The sequence below is a fragment of the Sus scrofa genome, chromosome 9, assembly GCF_054392235.1.
Source record: "Sus scrofa isolate SSC_HxYL_T2T_F1_AM1 chromosome 9, Sscrofa_HxYL_maternal_Yorkshire_Landrace_v2.0, whole genome shotgun sequence".
In the NCBI taxonomy this organism is placed as follows: Eukaryota; Metazoa; Chordata; class Mammalia; order Artiodactyla; family Suidae; genus Sus; species Sus scrofa.
Genome location: NC_139391.1, coordinates 28,106,662 through 28,125,989, shown reverse-complemented (window position 1 = coordinate 28,125,989; position 19,328 = coordinate 28,106,662). Strand labels below are relative to the sequence as shown.

The 19,328-nt window shown below is 40.0% G+C and overlaps 1 protein-coding gene and 1 long non-coding RNA gene across 30 annotated transcripts in view; one reads left to right on the top strand and one right to left on the bottom strand.

The window, feature by feature from the left end:
* Positions 1 to 19,328, top strand: part of MAML2 (mastermind like transcriptional coactivator 2) — a 374,722-nt gene that overhangs the window by 297,943 nt on the left and 57,451 nt on the right. The window lies entirely within an intron of this gene.
* The window catches only part of LOC146399814 (uncharacterized), a 48,826-nt gene that overhangs the window by 26,475 nt on the left and 3,023 nt on the right, over positions 1 to 19,328 (bottom strand). For 9 of the 22 annotated variants that reach the window (XR_014815066.1, XR_014815068.1, XR_014815069.1 and 6 more), the window contains exon 3: positions 10,607 to 10,706. This is a non-coding gene — a long non-coding RNA (uncharacterized LOC146399814). Of the gene's footprint in view, positions 1 to 1,589; positions 3,110 to 9,058; positions 10,015 to 10,606; positions 10,707 to 15,375; positions 15,592 to 19,328 lie in introns of those variants that run through there. The other 13 variants (XR_014815067.1, XR_014815081.1, XR_014815079.1 and 10 more) reach the window with 8 other exon arrangements.

The window sequence follows — 19,328 nt, the reverse complement described above, 5'->3', positions numbered from 1 at the left end:
AATATATCTGAGACAAAGGGAAGTTCTCATTTTACTTGAATTTCTTTTCTCTCCTCTATCTTGTTACCTATTCTAAAATATCCCCAAAAAGCATAAAGTACAAAGGGGACTATAGAAAAATAGAGCATAGCTTGCACATTCTTAAGTCACCACAGCTGGTCCTGTCAGAGTCCTTTCAAAGGAATGGTAATTACAACTCATTATCTACCTTGAAGACGTGCTAAATACCCTAAGAACTGTTCCAAATCGATAAAATTCTATTTGAGATATTAGAAGCATCACTGGTTTATTATAGTGGAAAATTTAATAGCTTTCCCCCAAAATTTAAGCTACATGTTTTGTCTACTTATAATGTACTTGAACATGTATTCCTGCCAAAAAGAAAAATTAAGCTAAATTCTTCCACTTACGGCTAGCACGTTCCTACTTTGTTCTGATTAATTCGCAGATCTGTGCAGGAAAGAATTTGCAATTGGCAAGAAAAATTCTAAACTGGACGATTTAATTGTCAAATAAATTTTAAACCTTGCAAGGGGTGTGAGGAGAAATGTAGACATGTTGGTATTTTGAACTCATAAAGGCGAGTTTTCTTGCAGACCATGCCAACTTAAGAGAAAGAAAAAAAGAAAAATGAAAGATTTTTGTTATGTGAGATGAAATAACTTTTTCTTTAGGGAACGTGAAGAAATCCACCCAATCCTATAATTTTTTGATGAAGGTAAATGTAATAAAATTTTATAATTTACTTTATTTCCCTCAATCCCTCTTAAGACATTCTCTTAGAAATAGTTACATGAATAAAATGACCTCCATGTATAAAAAAAATTATTTTCAGATTATTTCCTTCCTGTCTGAATAAAATTAGAGTACAAAAGATTAGTTTTATAGGAAATAGAGGGTGGATTTTATCAGAATGGTTCATCCTCCTAAACTTTATTTTTGGAGACATCAAAGGAAAACAGAGAACATTTATTTATTTCTTTAATCATATAGCTTTATATGGTACTTTCTGATTCTTAAACAATCGTATTTCTCAATCCAAATTTCTTTGTTTTCTATTAACTTGCTCACACATTAAATAAAAGTTAGGTAAGATGGATCTGATCTGGAGGGCTGGGGTAACTGGAGTGGGAACTGATTGTACAAATAGAACCTGGAGAACGAAAGTAGCACAGAGTCGGTAGAAACACAGAGAGGTCCCAGCCTCCCAAAACTATCCCAGCCACCACTTCCATCTTCTTCAGTCAATGGGAAAAGTTGAAGAAGGATGGGTACAAGTTCTTCTTTGTATGTTTGGTAGAATCCACCTGTGAAGCCATCTAGTCTTGGACTTTTGTTTATAGGGAGTGTTTTTATTACCTATTTGATTTCATTTTTATTGATCAGTCTGTCCAAATGATCTGTTTCTTCTTGGTTCAGTTTTGGTGGGCTGTATATTTCTAGAAATTTGTCCATTTCTTCTAGGTTGTCGAATTTGTCAGCATATAATTGTTCATAGTATTTTTTAGGGTTTTGTTTTTTGTTTTTTTGTGCGCATGTGTGTGTATTTCTGCAGTATCTGCTGAGATTCCTCCTTTTTCATTTCTTAATTTTGTTTATTTGGGTTCTCTCTCTCTTTTGGTGAGTCTGGCCAGAGGTTTGTCAATTTTATTTGCCCTTTCAAAGAATCAGTTCTTGGTTTGATTGATTTTTTTTAATCTCTATTTTATTGATTTCCTCTCTGATCTTTATGATTTCCTTCCTTCTGCTGGCTTTAGGTATTGCTTGTTCTTCTTTTTCCAGTTCTTTTAGGTTGTTGATTTGAGATTTTTCTTCTTTTTTGAGGAAGGCCTGTATTGCTATGAATTTCCCTCTAGGAACTGCTTTTGCTGCATACCATTGATTTTGTATGGTTGTGTTTTCACTAGCCACTATTTCCATGTATCTACTATAGACCATGAAAACTAACACTATTCCTCATTTATGCCGTAACATGACTTCTTTTAACCAATTTTTTTCCTCATATTTGATAGAGATCATTAGAAGGAATGAATGGAAGAAGAGGTCATCAATATCTATTGAAAGCTTACTGGGATGGGCATTTTTTTTTTAAATGCCAAAGGATTTTATTTTATTTTATTTTATTTATTTTTTATTTTTTTTAATTTTCCCACTGTACAGCAAGGGGATCAAGTTACATACATTACATTTTTTCCCCACCCTTTGTTCTGTTGCAACATGGGTATCTAGACATAGTTCTCAATACTACTCATCAGGATCTCCTTGTAAATCTATTCTAAGTTGTGTCTGATAACCCCAAGCTCCCAATCCCTCTCACTCCCTCCCTCTCCCATCAGGCAGCCACAAGTCTATTTTCCAAGTCCATGATTTTCTTTTCTGAGGAGATGTTCATTTGTGCTGGATATTAGATTCCAGTTATAAGTGATATCATATGGTATTTGTCTTTGTCTTGGGGGCTCATTTCACTCAGTATGAGATTCTCTAGTTTCATCCATGTTGCTGCAAATGGCATATGTCATTCTTTTTTATGGCTGAGTCATATTCTATTGTGTATATATACCACATCTTCCTAATCCAATCATCTGTTGATGGACATTTGGATTGTTTCCATGTCCTGGCTATTGTGAATAGTGCTGCAATGAACATGTGGGTGCATGTGTCTCTTTTAAGTAGAGTTTTGTCCAGATATATGCCCAAGAGTGGGATTGAGGGGTCATATGGAAGTTCTATGTATAGATTTCTAAGGTATCTCCAAACTATTCTCCATAGTGGCTATACCAGTTTACATTCCCACCAACAGTGCAGGAGGGTTCCCTTTTCTCCACAGCCCCTCCAGCACTTGTTATTTGTGGACTTATTAATGATGGCCATTCTGACTGGTGTGAGGTGGTATCTCATGGTTGTTTTGATTTGCATTTCTCTTATGATCAGTGATGTTGAGCATTTTCTCATGTGTTTGCTGGCCATCTGTATATCTTCCTTGGAGAACATTCTATTCGGGTCTTTTGCCCATTTTTCCATTGATTGATTGGCTTTTTTCCTGTTGGGTTGTGGGATGGGCATTTTATCATTTTATTTATCAATTATATAGTGAATTCCCAAAGAATACCTGTAAAATAAGTTTAAATAATCCCATTTAAAGGCCAAAAACAGAGTCTCAGAGAAAGAGGTTATTTGCCCACAGTTATTTGATTTGATTTGATTTGTCTTTTGAGGGCTGCACCCATGGCATATGGAGGGTCCCAGGCTAGGGGTCAAATCAGAGCCATAGCTGTGGACCACAGCAACATGGAATCCAAGCTGAGCCTTTGACCTACACCACAGGTGTGTAGCACTGGATCCTTAACCCACTGAGCAAGGCCAGGGATTAAACCCACATCCTCATGGATACTCATTGGGTTTGTTAACCACTGAGTCACAAGAGGAACTCTTGCCCAAGGTTTCTTATTATAAGATGCTAGAACCAGGATTTTAGATAAAACTGCTTAGAGTTTGGGTTGGGAAGTGAATTGGTTAAGTAGCCAGAAATTGAAAGGAAATTTTGAACAAGGGCATTTGGGGGCAAAGCATTCGTTTATTTGTCCACCTATTTGATTAGCTAGTAAGTGCCAGCTCTATGCCAAGCACCAGAGGAAACAGGAGTGAATGATAACTATGTGGACTGTATACTCCTGCCACTTAGTTGAGAACCGAATATCCAGGAGCAACACTGTAAATTAGGAGAAAGAGATGTGAAAAAGGAGGTAGAGGGTACCAAAGGCAAACTTTGGTATAACTATTGAGACCTTCCATTGAAACAGTTCTTCTTCCTGTTTTAAGTTTCCAACCTCAGTTTGAGCTGAGCTCCTTCTCAGGAGTAAAACCGAACAAATTTATTGTTGGAGAGAAGGGGTTATGATTCTGGGAACTAAATATTTAAAGAGAACTTTAGTCTAGGCCTCTGAAATAGAGCCTGTATAATCATCCTGGTTGATCTCAAGGGCATAGATGCAGGAATGATGATCCCAATTCTGATTCCCCACTCTATCTTCCCCTAAAGAGTCTCTGGCACTTAGAAGATACTTTACAAATAATTGTGGGAGGGAAAGAAGGAGGAAGGAATAGGGTAGGAGAGAGCAGGTTTTCCTGGACCTGTGTTCAGATTTCTGCCTGTCCTCCCCAGCAACTTCTGATGTAAATAGAGTTTGCCTATGCAAATTCAGGGGCTGTGATTGTCCTGTGCATTAAAAATATTCTGAGAAGCTCATGGTTACACTATGATGTAAGTCCATTTATTAGAAACGAGTCTTTTAATTTGAAGGTAAGCTGTCTCTTAGAAAATTTGAGGTGAAAAAGGAATGCGTGAGGCGGACAAAGGTAATCTACCATTCATAGTTTTGAAACTAGAACATTTTGCTGACAAAGAGAAATGTATTTTTAAGCCTGAGTTCTTAAGAAAAAAACACTTCCATCCTAGCGCTCTAGCTAGGCTATTTCTGCCAGTGCCCCAGCTATGAACACAACACATTCTTGCAATTCATCACTTCCCTTGGCTCAAGCCAGCCTTTAAAATGGTTGGCGACATCTGCTTTTCATTAGCTCTGCCTCTGCCTCACCTGGGCTGATCAGACTCCTCTCTCCTGCCCCCTGCCTGCTCCCTTTCCTCCTCCTCCTTCCCCAGCTCCAGACTCTCATTCCTGCCAGCTTCTCTTACCAAGCAGTGCTGCCTACTGGCATGGCAGGAAGCAAGTGGAGAAGGAGAAGAAGAGGAAGAGGAAGAAGAAGAAGAAGAAGAAGAAGAAGAAGAAGGAAATAGATCAGTTCTTTCTAAAGTAAACTCTGTGGTTTAACAGCCTTTCATTCAGAAATAAGACCTAAGAAAAGAAAAAGGCAAGGGCAAAACCAAAAACAATAATAGAAATGGAAAAAAAAACCAGAAGTTTGCTGACTGGGAGAAAAATAGAGGGGGAGGTGGGTCTAGCAAAAGATTAAGAGGGAAAATTCCCATCATTACGTCACTTTGGCATCCAAATGTTTCTTTAGGTCACCAATGTCTATCTTAATTTATCTTCCAGGGTGTACAGGGGAGTTTTACCCATTTGGAGGGTATTTTCTCTTTATTATATGAGTGAAAAAATATTCCTTCCTTTGGGTGTATTCTGGTTCCTTCTGTGATCTAGAGCCTAAATTAAGAATCAGCCTGAATCAAAGATTTTTTCGATCAGCCCAAAAGAGTCTTTCCAATACACACTAAATTCTTTTCTCATTTTCTCTCTTGTGTGATAGTTTCTGATTAGCACTTTCAGTCCTTGGCTTACTTTCCAAAGTAATCAAGAAGTTAATTCTTTCAGTCTACCTCTGGAGTATAATTGAACAACTCTGATCCTAATCTATTCCTACCGTAAGACTTAAGAGTGCTAGTTGGTAGACATCTTTTTGAAACTGGTTATTAATGGCAAGAAAGGAATGTTCGAAGAGTAAAATTGTTGATGGGGTTTTAAGAGGGTTCTAGGAATCTGAGGTTGGAAGTGACCACAGAGATTCCCTAATCCACGCCCTTTATCTCACAGATGAAAAAACTGAGGCTAACAGATACCCTCCCCACTGTCATACTGGGAGGGGGTAGTGGGATAAGGGTTCTCTCACCCTGGGGTCCTCAGCCCCGGTCCTGTTCTCTTTTCCCTGGTATGCAAGCACCACGAGTCCCTTTGTGCCAACATCAGCAACAGAGTTCTGCAATCAGTCAGTCTAGAATGGCTTTTTGTTCTAGATCCAACTGTTAACATGGACCTTAATGAACAAAACTGACTTGGCTCAATATTGGTGACCCGTGACATCCGCAGGACCCATAGAAAACCTCCAGAGACAGACTCAACCCCAGGGAAATTTAGAAAAAGTTTCCCCTTCCTGGGGGCATCTCCACACAAGGCTCACCCCCATCCCTCACCCTCCACCCTGGGCACAAGACCTAGCAAAATGCAGGCTGGATATATTTCAGTCCACACTTGATCCATCAACCAGATGCTCTTAAGTGGGCAAAACTTCCATGACCATGTGTGTAGTGTCCTGACCAAAGGGTGTTCATGGATGAAGAGAATCCCAGGTGTAACCAACCCCCTGATTCACAGAAAGTCATTCTGATGTTCTCATCTGAAACAAGAGCCCTCTCATTAGAGTGGACGAATGGGGGAAAAAAACATCCTCAAGGACTTGGACAGCATTTTTTTCCTTAATATCTCTCATTTCCAAAGAACTGAGCCAGATTCAGCTGTGAGCAAAACTGTAAAGTCAGACATACATGCCCAAAGACCCCTTTTTCTCTTGATTCACATTTTTTTCAGCAGCCAGGTGCTTGTACACCTCCTTGGCTACCTGCCCTGTCACCTCTTCCTGACTTGCAATCAAGATCTTCTTTAAGATGTTAGCTGACAGTGGCCTTGTGCATTCATTTAAAAAATTATTTATTAAGAACTCACTATGTGCCAAGTTTAAGATTTTAACCTTCTCAGGGTATTTATGTTTTAATAGAAATTTCCAAGCCCAGCATAATGCCTAGTACATAATATACATTCAATAAATATATGAGAAAGGGCGGAGGGAAGAAAATGGGAGGCATCTTATATTCAAAGAATGGTGAAATGCAAGAATCACATCAGGCAGTGCACAGGAAAGGAAAAATTGGGGGCAAGGAACCTTTATAACCACCCTGTGTGTCATGGCAGGCAGGCCTTATGTTCTGTTCTGTATTTTCCGGATTACTTGGAACCTCATAGCAACCACATGGAAAACTGTGGCAAAGACCCATGTTCTATCTCCAAATTCTTCTAGACATGCCTCCCTTTTGTCCAGCCAGATACCCCAGCACTTCTGAGCTCCTAGGCTTTTTTGGACTCTGTCCTGGACCCAGAGCTGGGTTTCTGTTATATGTCCCTTGATTAGCAACACAGTCTTGAAATTATACTTTGACTTTAGTCTACCAGTATGGTGCAAGGCAAGATGGAATTTCTGGGATTTCTCTTTGGTTCTGAGTACTTTGCCCCCAGAACCCCAGCTATGACCAACATATGCTCATCTCTGTCTGCTTATTTTAAGTCTATAAAAGGGGGGTTGGGCAGGAGTTCTTGCTGTGGCAACAGGATTGGCGGTGTCTTGGGAGCGCTGTGATACAGGTTCGATCCCTGGTCCGACACAGTGGGTTAAGGATCTTGCATTGCCACAGCTGCAGCTTAGGTCACAACTGTGGCTCGGATCTTATCCCTGGCCCAGCAGCAGCCAAAAAAGGAAAGGAAAGGGGGGAATCCCATACTCACTAAAATCACTTACAGAATCACTTACAGAATCCTTTTCTTGAAGGCTTCCATTGGAAGTCTTCTCCCGATTTTCTTCCTATTAGAGATATTTACTATGTGTCTTTCTACCCTGTAACTGCGAGTTCCTAGAAAGAAAACACTCTGCCTTAGTCACCTCTGTAACACCACTATTGCTTAGCACAGTGCCTTGTACTTAATAATCGCCCCTAAAATATATTTTCTTTGTTGAATTATTCAACCAGATAGTCTATTGCACATTTAGCTTTAGTTGTTGTTTTAACCAGAGGAAATTAACAGGGATTTCTCACTGATTCTCGTCTTCCTCTGATGGGAAAATTTTTATGTTAAAGGCAAATTACTTTGCCATCTGTGTGCAGCATACGTTCTGGAATCCTTTCCCTTTATATGGGGAAACCAGGTTTCCCACCGATGACCATTAAAGTACATTTGGCAGCCCATGCAGCTCTTTCACCATAACCCAGATGGCAGAGTTTTCTTGCATTTCCACTTGAGGATTTTTATAAGGCTTCTTTATGTTGCTCCTTCTTTTCAAGTACTGTTCTGTTCCTGGACAGAGGGTTTGAACCTTCTGCTTGGACCTCCCTGTCTGAACTCTCTAGTTATTGCACAGAATCTGTGAGAGGAAGTCTGTTTTGCTAGTTAAAACCCAAATCCACTTGCTAATATGTCTGATCCTTTGTGTTTCTGCTTGTAAAATGCTATCAATATTTGCTCTTGCTCCTTCTGCCTGAGGTTGACATGGGAGTGGAGGAATAAGTTAGCTGAGCTAAGAAAAGATGGTGTTTTGTGTATATTCCCCAGGGGACCTAGTCCTAAATTAAAGGTTGTACATGGGTTATGGAATGTTAAGAATTGGCTGGTAATCAGCATAATATTAGCAAGGGTGTGATTCTGCTCTGTAAACTGGGTAAATGAGAGGGAGGACAGGTTTCACAGAGACACAAGCCTGACTTAAATCTACAAAGGTAGCGTGGGAGCCAATGGTAAAGGATTTTGATTTTTAGGTTAAAGGTTTGGAATTTATCCAGAAGGGAACCACAGTGGGATTTTGAACAGGGAGCAACATATGTGATTGGATGTGAGTTTTAGAAGGGTCATTCTGACTCCAGTGTGGAAGACCCGTGGGGATGCAAAGTCCGCTTAGAAGGGTGATGCAGTCCGTGTAGAGAGGAGGAGGGCAGTTCCTGTCGTGGCTCAGCAGTAACAAACCCGACCAGTGTCTACGATGATTTGGGTTCCATCCCTGGCTTCACTCAGTGGGTTCAAATATCTGGTGTTGCCGTGATCTGTGGTGTAGGTCACAGATGTGGCTCAGATCCCATGTTGCCGTGGCTGGGGCATGGGCAGCTGTAGCTCCGATTCAACCCCTAGCCTGGGAACTTCCATATGCCACAGGTGCGGCCCAAAAAGAAAAAAAAAAAAGAAAGAAAGAAAGAAAGGAGATCCCAGATCACAGAGGCGATGGAGACTGAGAGGAAGAAGGACAGACCTGAAGGACATTTCAGAAGAGAGAACAGAGCCTCTGCTTCTGCTCCTTCCTTATGAGCCCTGCTGCCTTGGCTTCCTCTCCGATTCTCACACATCAGTCACATTCTTGCTTCATGCGTGTCTGTCCTGACCGACTAGACAGCTCTTCCCCCAGGTTACCACGGCGCACTTCCTTAGATCCTTCAGGTCTTTTCTTGAATATCCCCTTCTCAATGAGCCTTACCCTGATCGACCTATTTATTTTAAGTAGCACTGATCCATTTTATTTCTTTTGTTTAATTTTTATTGAAGTATAGTTGATTTACAGTGTTGTGTTAGTTTCAGATGGACAGCAAAGTGATTGAAGTATACACGCGTGCACACACACACACACACACACACACACACACACACATTCTTTTTCAGATTCTTTTCCATTATAGGATATTACAGGATGTTGAGAACAGTTCCCTGTGCTATCCAGTAGGTCCTTGTTGTTTTCTCTTTTATACATAGTTGTGTGTATGTATTAATCCCAAACTCCCAGTCAATCTCTCCCCCCACCTTTCCCCCTAGGTAACCATAAGTTTATCTTCTATGTCTGTGAGTCTATTTCTGTTTTGTAAATAAGTTTATTTGTGTCACATTTTAGATTCCACATGTAAGTGATATCACATGATATTTGTATTTCTCTGTCTGATTTGCTTTACTTAGTATGATACTCTCTAGGTCCATCCATGTTGCTGCGTTTCTTTGTTGCATCCATGTTGTTCATTCCTTTTCGTAGTTGAATAATGTTCTATTATACACATGTACCTTTTTCTTTATCCATTTCATCTGTCAGTGGACATTTCGGTTGCTCCCATGTCTTGCCTCATGAGTGTCCTCACTGACCAGACAGCTCTTGCCCCAGAGTACCATGGCTCACTGCCTCAGGTCCTTCAGGTCCTTGCTTGAATAGCTCCTTCTAAATGAGCCTTACTCTGTCCAACCTGTTTAAAAATCCTTACTCTCATCAAAAGTCAAATATTAGGAATTCCTGTTGTGGCTCAGCAGATTACAACCGACTAGTATCCTTGAGGATGCAAGTTCGATCCCTGGCCTTGCTCAGTGGGTTAAGGATCCAGCACTGCCGTGTGGTATAGGTCACAGACACGGCTCAGATTCCACGTTTCTGTGGCTGTGGTGTAAGCTGGCAGCTATAGCTCCAATTCGACCCCTAGCTGTGGAAGCAGCCCTAAAAAGACCCCCCCCACCCAGAAAAAGTCAAATACTAGAATATTCATAGCAGCGATATTTGCAATGGCCAATAAATAGAGCATCTAAATGCTCATGAACAATTGAAAGGTTAAAGTGTGATATAATCCCATGCTAAAATGCACTATACAGTATCAGAATGAATGATTAACTTTAAGCATATGCAGCAACATGGATGAATCTTGTAAACATAATGCCTAATTAAAAGACTGCGTTGGAGTTCCCGTCATGGCTCAGTGGTTAATGAATCTAACTAGGAACCATGAAGTTGTGGGTTCCATCCCTGGCCTTGCTCAGTGGGTTAAGGATCTGGTGTTGCCGTGAGCTGTGGTGTAGGTCGCAGACGCAGCTCAAATCTGGCGTTGCTGTGGCTCTGGGGTAGGCCGGTGACTACAGCCCCGATTCAACCCCTAGCCTGTGAATCCATATGCCACAGGAACGGCCCAAGAAATAGCAAAAAGACAAAACAAAACAAACCAAAACAAAACTGCATAATATACAATTCCATCTGTAAAAAAGTACACAAACAATTAACACTGGACACTGTTATTTGAAGTCAGGGTAATGATTACCTTTGGCAGCAGAGGTGGTTACTCGACGAGCACAAGAGTCTGCTGGGCTGCTGGTAATGTTCCGTTTTCTGTTCTGCACGCTGGGTCCACAGGGTCAGTTCTGTGTGTGAAAATTCAGCAAGTGGCTCATTAATGATATTGTACTTTTTCTATATGTATATTATCCTTCAATAAAATTTTCAAAAATGCAACTCTTCCTCTGATACTTCTCACCTTCCTTCCTGCATTTTTCCTCAGTACTTCCCGCTTTCTAATATATGCTGTAGTTATAATGTTCATTACATTCTTTCCCCATTAGAATATAAGTTCTGTGAAATCAGGGACTTAGCTGCCTTTTGCTCACTGCTATATCTGTACCACTTTGAAGTCTTGAAGTGTGCCTGGTACCTAATAGGGAACAGAATGAATGGATGAACTGCTGAATCAGAAAACATTATGAGAACAGGCCAGACTCAGAGATCCAGGTGGAACCCTGGTTGAAGTCCAGTGTTGCTTTGGTAGTTTCTCCTTCCTGAGAGTGGTGGATGGGCTGCTAGCCTTGAGGTTGTGACAGTCTCTTTCCCACGTTTGTGTCAAAGCTACTTCTCAAGTCCAGCTAATTCTGGACCTTTAATTAAGCTTTGTTCTTACCCTAGATAATTTATCTCATTTGCCCCATGTCAGAAACCTTCCCACCTTCAAAACCAAGCTCAAATGTCTTCTCCTCAGAGAGCTTTTCTTAACAACCTCAACCTCAAATCCTCTAGCTCCTCATTTTTACCCTCCCTGTGGTACTCTTCTGGACTTGTTTTCAGTCATTCATTCACGCATCCATCCATTCATTCCACAGATATTTATCGAGCACCAATTAAATCCCAGGTACTCTTTTAAGTGCTGGAAATACAAGGTTGAACAAAAAAAAAAAGTCTTTGGCGAGGCTGTAGTCCAGTAGGATAGATAGATAATAAACTAATAAATACACACATAAAATTATTTGGGGTGCTTTGAAAAAAATTCAGCGAGGTGAGAGTGATGGGGTGCTATTTTAGTTAAGTGACGAAGAAGACCTCTATATCAGCAACACTGGAGGAGAGGCCCAGATGAAGTAAGGAAGTGAATTGTGGGGGAAAACATTCCAGGCAGAGAAGACAGCAAACGCAGATGCCCTACAGTAAGAGCAAGCTTCTGTATGAGTCTTGTACATGTATTCCTTGGGATAGGGCTTGTGTGCCTAGCGCGTTCTTTGGATGCAGAAAGTTCTGAGTGATTGGATATATTCAAGATTTTGTCATTTTTTTATTTTTTTAAATGTTTTTGAAGTGTAGCTGAGGTACAATGGTGCGATAATTTCTGCTCTACAGCAAAGTCATTCAGTCATACACACATCCATTCTCTTTCACATTCTTTTGCCATATAGATTATCACAGATTATCACAGAATACTAGGTAGAGGTCTCTGTGCTATACAGCAGGTCCCCATTGGCCCATCATTCCATATACCACAGTGTGTTGATTTTGTCATTTATTAATCCATTTCACACTTTCACTTAAATAAGCATTCCTAGAATGAGTTAAAGAGAATATATACCAAATGGATTATGCAAAATCTGTTACCCCACACGTACACATGGCTCTGTGGCCAAAGAAGTATAAGAAACAATGAAGATTCATAATATGTACCAACATAATATAGCTGTTGCTAAGTCTCACAGTAAAACAAAACAAAACAAAACACCTATCTAATTCATTATTTTCTAATGTGTGTTTTCCGCATGGAACACATATTAATAATGCACAAAACATTAGAATTCCATAGAATTCAGTTTGGAATATGTTGTCTCAGATTCCTTCCTTTTTATGTTAGGTACATATTTATTAAAATTCCTAATATTTACATGACTGCTTCATAATTTTACAGATAAAATATGAACACCAGCATATTGCAATATTATTCTAATTATGATAGAAGGAACATATATTTTCTTTACTGTGTTAATATAGTGCATTTTGTCACTGGCCCACCCTGACTAATTTTAATCTATATCTAATGATCTTCTTCACACTGTTAACAGCACTGTGTCTTGGGATATTTGGTCACTATCAGGATCGGGAGTTAAAATATCAAGAGACAGGTTGTGAGCCTTGAAATAAACAAGTAACAGTCAAGAAAATAGAAACAAGGCTCTGAGTGCCCAGTGAGAAAAAAAGTCCTAGATGGTAATGCATCCAAACTCCATGGATGAACCGCCTTTGAATACAACTCCCTGTAGAAGAAAACATCCAGAGAATGGCTGCCTCTGACCAGCTGTGTGTTGCTGCTCTCTCCGGTTTTGCATGTCCTCTGGGAATTGCCCTAGATGACTGGTGGCAGCCTTAAAACTCAGAACTTGTAGTATCAATCTACATTTCTTTGCTCCCTGATTGCGGACCTCTTTAAGTATTTATTGGTTTTCCATGGTCACCAGCCAGCTACAGACACATGCTTCAGTAACGAGGCTGAATTTGCAAGCAGTTATCAAGTAAAGTTGTAGCCATCTTGCCCCTGTGTGCAAGTGTGTTTGTCTCATCATGCCTGCGTGTGTATATGAAAGAGAGAGGGCGAAAGAGAACACCTGGACTTTTGGACAAGGTTAGCCAAAGATCTCATAGCCACCAGTCATTTTTAAAAGGAGAAAGGAGCATTTATTCTTATTTTATGGTGGGTGTGGCTTTTAGCTTTACAGGTTTAAAGGCAGCAGGGAAACTGCAAAGCCGAAGGTTTTTCTGAGGCATTCGTTGCTGTGAAGAAAAACAAGCCAAAGTTTTCCTTGTGGGCAGACACATCCCAGAATGCATCTGGGGATTGGGCAGAAAGTGAGCCTGGCAGGAGCCCAGGGCCATTGGCTCACAAGTACAGCTCAGGAACAACCTAGGCCGTGTTCTCAGACTCAGATCAGATTTCCAAGATGGATCAGGTTCAAAACTATCCACTCCATTTTCACTTATCTAAGATGGTGCTCCGTGTCTAGGGTTACAGACCTCTGAACAGGGGAATGGAAGCTAGAGGGAGAAAAGCCTTTGGCGCTTGTAACTGTCACAGAAGGTGTTTCACCTTGGTTCACCAGGCAGCAGCACACCTGAGTGTTAGAAACAGACTACTCCTCCTAGAGAATTCAGGACAGTAAGCATTATTTGGAGCTAACGATTTTCAGGGTTTTTTTTTTTTTTTTTAATCGTAAGCGTCTTGACGCTAGTTATTTTTACACAATGGAACTGCTTGATTAAATCTCCAATTTTAAATAGTTGTATGATTCAACATATTTTCAAATCCTTTTTTTTAACCAAGAATTCATTTTTTATATAATTTTATATAATTTTTAAAGGTTACTTTCCATTTACCATTATTACAAAATATTGGCTATCGTCAACTCTTTGAGATCTAATCTCCCTAACCATGAGCTTATCATTTAGTATTACCTAAGGTCACCGTGCACCCCTATTTGCAATCCTGTTGTGTACACTGAACATCTTGTCTTCTATACCTAACACTTTCCTACCCTCCCCTCCAATCGTGTGATTGTGGTGGTGACCGGGCCACTCCCAGGAGCTGTGAGTCAGATGGTTATTGTATGTTCTTTTTCACCATATTCCTGTACAGCGTGGTGCTAAAAAGATTCAGGATGAAAGAGTGACAAGTCAATCTTAATTGTGAGAGGAAATAAAGCCCTCTAGAGTAAAGCGAAAGGGCTGGTGTGTCCACTCAAGACACACCATGTTGTTTTGATGGCCCCATACTGTAGACAGGATTATCTTAAACCCAGCTTTTGTGATTATCTGTGTTTGAAATCACTCTAGGGGCTTAAGCCACTCATGAGATGAGGGATTTTTTTGTCACCTGCCTGCTTGACAATAGAACCGCATGTGCAGCACCTCAAAGAAATCGCTGTATTTTCCTCAAAATTCCATGTAGTTGGATATCACATTGTGGTAAAGTAAAAAAAAGGACCATACCCATTCATTACTTGTTTTCACATGTTCCATTTTCTGAAAGCCCATTGCATGCCAGGCACACTTTTAGACTTTCTCATGTTTAATCCCTGTAGTCACACTAAAAAGTATATATTGTCATTCTTAGTTCACAGATGCGGAACCCACAGACCAGAAGATTATGTATTTTGCCCAAGTCACATAGCTGAAGCTCAGGTCATCTGATTCCAAGTTTGTCTGTCTCCCTCTCATCTCTGTGTGTGAGACAGTGTTTGAATTTCAGGGAATGGAAATCTCCTCAACCTCCCTTGAATAAAAGATTTTCTGGATGGATACAGTGGAGTCTTAGAGAACCCAATGTTGGGAGGATACTAAGATTCAAGAAAAAAGAAAGTTACAGTAGCCATCTCTGTATTTCTCACTGAGATCTCATCGTCTCTCTTCATTCTTCCCTCAAGGAGGATCTTAGTTTCTTTTGCCCAATAACTTCAGCTGCAAGAGCTTTGGGCTACCAGAATGCTAGCTCTTACTCCATGTGACCTTACAGGTCCAGGAGCCAACAACTGACAGACTCAACCTGCCTGTCTTCCATAGAATCCACACTCTAAAAAAAACAGGAATTTGATTGACCTAGGCAGAGCAAACTGTTCCAAAAGAGAGTGTTACAAGAAAATAATGGGCATGCCTAAAACACATACTACTTTATTTAGATATTCCATTTCAAAATTTATAATCTGAATTACTTATATTTGGCTTCTAATAGCTTTCCTCTGGTCTAGTTTTGTTTATTTTTCGCCTGCCTCCCACTGATGATGGTCAGCCTACCTTTTCCTGACTTCTTTTGCACTCATCTTGATTGCCTCCTTACAGGCTGGCACACAGTCCTAAGATTCCAGTATTTTTTCTTTGTAGTAGTTATGCAAATGCGTTTCCTTCTTTGGTGGTTAAATTTGGACTCCACTTCCTCTAGGTAGCTTTCCATATGGTACCTTTCCATACACAATGATGATAAGAGGCTGTTCTTAATTTCATTCCTTTTCCCTGTGAGGAGAGCTCGGGTCATTCAAAAAAGCAGAGGATCCTTTTGAACTTCTAAACTGAACCTCCCGTACATGCCTATAGAGTCCCTTTGTGATGCAGGGCGTATATTGAAAGCCACGTAGTTAGAATGACCAGGGTCTTGGGCAAACTAACTGGCCCTATATGATCGAACCAAAGACTTTGATCCCCTGACATGTCAACTAGACAAATATCTGACCTTAAGTTCATGATGGTTGATCTGAGGCCAGTGCTGAGAAATAGCACCAATTTTTTCCTTAGCCTATGTCTTTAAAATTTCCCATTATGCCTAAACTATTACGAATATTAAACAAAGTACTGAAAAATAATTTGGGCATAAGGAATTCCAGACAGACCTTGAAATGTTTCAGGATTTTTCTTATTACTTTTCTATTACCACAAAGCTTTTTTGCATTAAGTGGGAAGGATGTTTATAGTAAGCTGACAGAATTGCTTTTAATTAAAGGGTTTAATAAATAACAAATGTTCTTATCAAAGTTTTCAACCAGAAGAAATTACATACAAACAGACACACACAACATCAAAGTATTTGACCAACTGCCCTAGCTGGCTGCCTGTGTTGGTTCAGAAGCAACAAAAGAACAAGGAGATGGAGGTCAGAGTCTGTGCTTCTTGGATCCAGTGTGTTAGTCATCAGATACAAAGAATCTAAAACTCTGGCTTTACAAGTGTTCATTATGTTATTATACATCCTTATGAGACCTGTTCCCCTTAGGTCACTTAAAGGACTAGAGTGTTTGGGATGTTGAACCGTTTAACTGAAATTATGACAATTAAAACCTTATAAAATGCATCAAATAAAATGGATTCAATGCTTCTACTTAGTCTAGTTTAATAAAAAATAGTTATAAGGAACATTGCTCTTTCTCAAAAGAGATTAAAATTCAGGGATTGGCCAACAGTAGGGGAGGATAAGAAAAAAAGGGAAGAAAAGATTTGCGTTAAAACCCTTTCTAAAGTGTTTTTATTTTCATGCTTAACAAATGAAGCCTTCTTCATCTTTGCTTCTGGGAATGGTTTCAAGCCTAAGAAACACAGTTGGAAATGGGCCATGATACAGCCCATCCCCAGTTAGCCATTCCAACTGGATCCAAATAGAGTATCTCCTTTCCAAGAGTTCTCCCGAAAAAGCTCATGATAAGAGATGAAACCTAGCAATGCAACCTGGAAGGCTGCACATTTATCCTCTGCCACCAAGTTTTCTAAGAAGCAGCCCAGGGTACACCTTTTTCTTCTTCAATGAGCTCTTTCCCCAGAGCCCAGCCTTGCCCCCAACAGTTTCTCCACTCATGCAACAGCTTAAAAAAATCATCCTCAAAATCATGCTCCTGGAATCCTTTTCATTCAATACTTATTAAAGAGCATTTTTTGGAGTTCCTGTCGTGGCTCAGCAGGTTAAGAACCAACTGGTATCCCTGAGGATGTGGGTTCAATCCCTGGCCTCGCTCAGTGGGTTAAGGAGCCATTGTTGCTGCAAGCAACATAGGTAGCATAGGTAGGTGGCAGACATGGTTCTGATCCTGTGTTGCTTTGGCTGTGATGTAAGACAACAGCTGCAGCTCCGATTTGACCCCTAGTCTAGGAACTTCCATATGCCACAGGCGCAGCCCTGAAAAGCAAGGGGAAAAAAAAAAAAAAAAAGGCATTTCTTGAGCATATACAATGTACCCCAGATCAAGGCTGTGTATGTATAATCCTTGCCTTCAAGGAACTCGCAGTCTTTGATGGACTCATAGACTTGCAGCTATTATCTAAGTACAGATTAATTTATTTATTAAGCATTTTTATGGTACTCTGCCAAGCTTTTTAATAGACAATCTGGTGGTGGGTACAAGTAAAGCATTGTTCTTTATTGCCTGGAATTTACATCTAGAGAACTAAGACATGGAGAAAGAACTACAATAGAAAGTGGTATAATGGTAGGCATTGTATAAGTAGTGGCAGATGCAATTGTCTCCAGGGCAGGTAATGGTTTAGAAGCCACCTTGGATACAAGGTAACGGTGAGAAGTGTCAGGAAAAAGAATTTGAATGAATTCTGAGCAGCAGCCACCTTGGGAGCTTACACCAGTATATTCCTTGCCATCAAAAAAAACTTTTTAATCATGGACTTGGAGAAAAGACTTGTGGCTGCCTGATGGGAGGGGGAGGGAGTGGGAGGGATCAGGAGCTTGGGCTTATCAGACACAACTTAGAATAGATTTACAAGGAGATCCTGCTGCATAGCATTGAGAACTTTGTCTAGATACTCATGTTGCAACAGAACAAAGGGTGGGGGGAAAAATGTAATTGTAATGTATACATGTAAGGATAACCTGATCCCCTTGCTCTACAGTGGGAAAATAAAAAAATTAAAAAAACAACAACAAACAAACAAACAAAAAAAACTTTTAAACAACATATTTTTTTACTTTGAAAGTAAAATAAGCTTGTAGGGAGTTTTCCCCCATTTAAAAAAATTAAGTTATAATTTACATACTGTAAATTTCACTTTTTTAGTGCACAGTTTTCCAAGTTTTAACAAATGCATAGCTATTTAACCATAACCACAATCTAAAATTCCCCTGTGTTCCTTTGTAATCAGCTCCCTCCCCCATCTTCAGTCCTGGCAACCACTGGTTTCTTTTCTAACCTTATCACCTTATTGTCTAGAATGTTGCATAAATGAAATCAGATATCATGATCCTTTTGCATCTGGCTTTTCCCATTTAGCATGGTGCATTTGAGATTCACCCACAGAGTTGTATGTATCAATAGTTCATTCCTCTTCAGTGCTGAGTTTATTGTATGGTGCGAATGTATCACGGTTTGCTTATCCATTCAGCAGATAGGGGACATTGTGCTCATTTCCCATTTAGTTTATTTCTTTTGAGTACATATGTAGAAGTGGGCTTGTTGGGTCCAATGTACGTTTATAAGAGTCTACCAAACTGTTCTCCAAAGTGGCTGCACCATTTTGCTTTCCTGCCCTCAGTGTTTGAATCTTCTAGTTGGTCCATACTCTTGCCAGGACTTATTCCAGTCATTCTTAATTTGAGGAAATTTAAGACCTCGGATTCACTTTCAGCTAGAGAGATAACATGCCCCCATCTTGGCCCACTGATATGCAAAGAGCTAGGAAATATCACATAAAAATCAAGCAACTAGCATTCATTAAATACTTTACCTATACCCAGAGTATGTTGTACTCACATACCGCTCACACACCTTGGGCGTGTCCACAATGCACAAAACTGGATCCTTTTATCCAGTGAATCTTTTATTCTATATTTTTCCAAGCTGTATTCTGAGAAAAACTCTAAGAACTATGTGGTTATGTCAAGGAACCCTCTTTTCTGGAAATTAAAAATTCACCATAGCGTATCATGAGACATTTTGCAATAAAGAAATCATTTTATCTATTTATTTTTTTTATGGCTGCACCCCAGGCATAAGGAAGTTGGAAGTTCCTGGGCCAGGGATCGAACCTGCGCCACTCGGGCCACTGAAGTTGGATTCTTATTCTACTGCAACACTGCAGGAACTCCTGTTCTTTAGTTTGTTTTCATCATAGTTTCCCATAGATGTAGAGATGTTAATTGTGTTTCCCATTTGGGTGAACAATTGTCACAAGAAACATTCATTAAATAATTCTATTATTTTGTCATGGATTTGTAATGTCCTTACTCCCATGTGACAATTTCCCTGTATTCTTGAGTC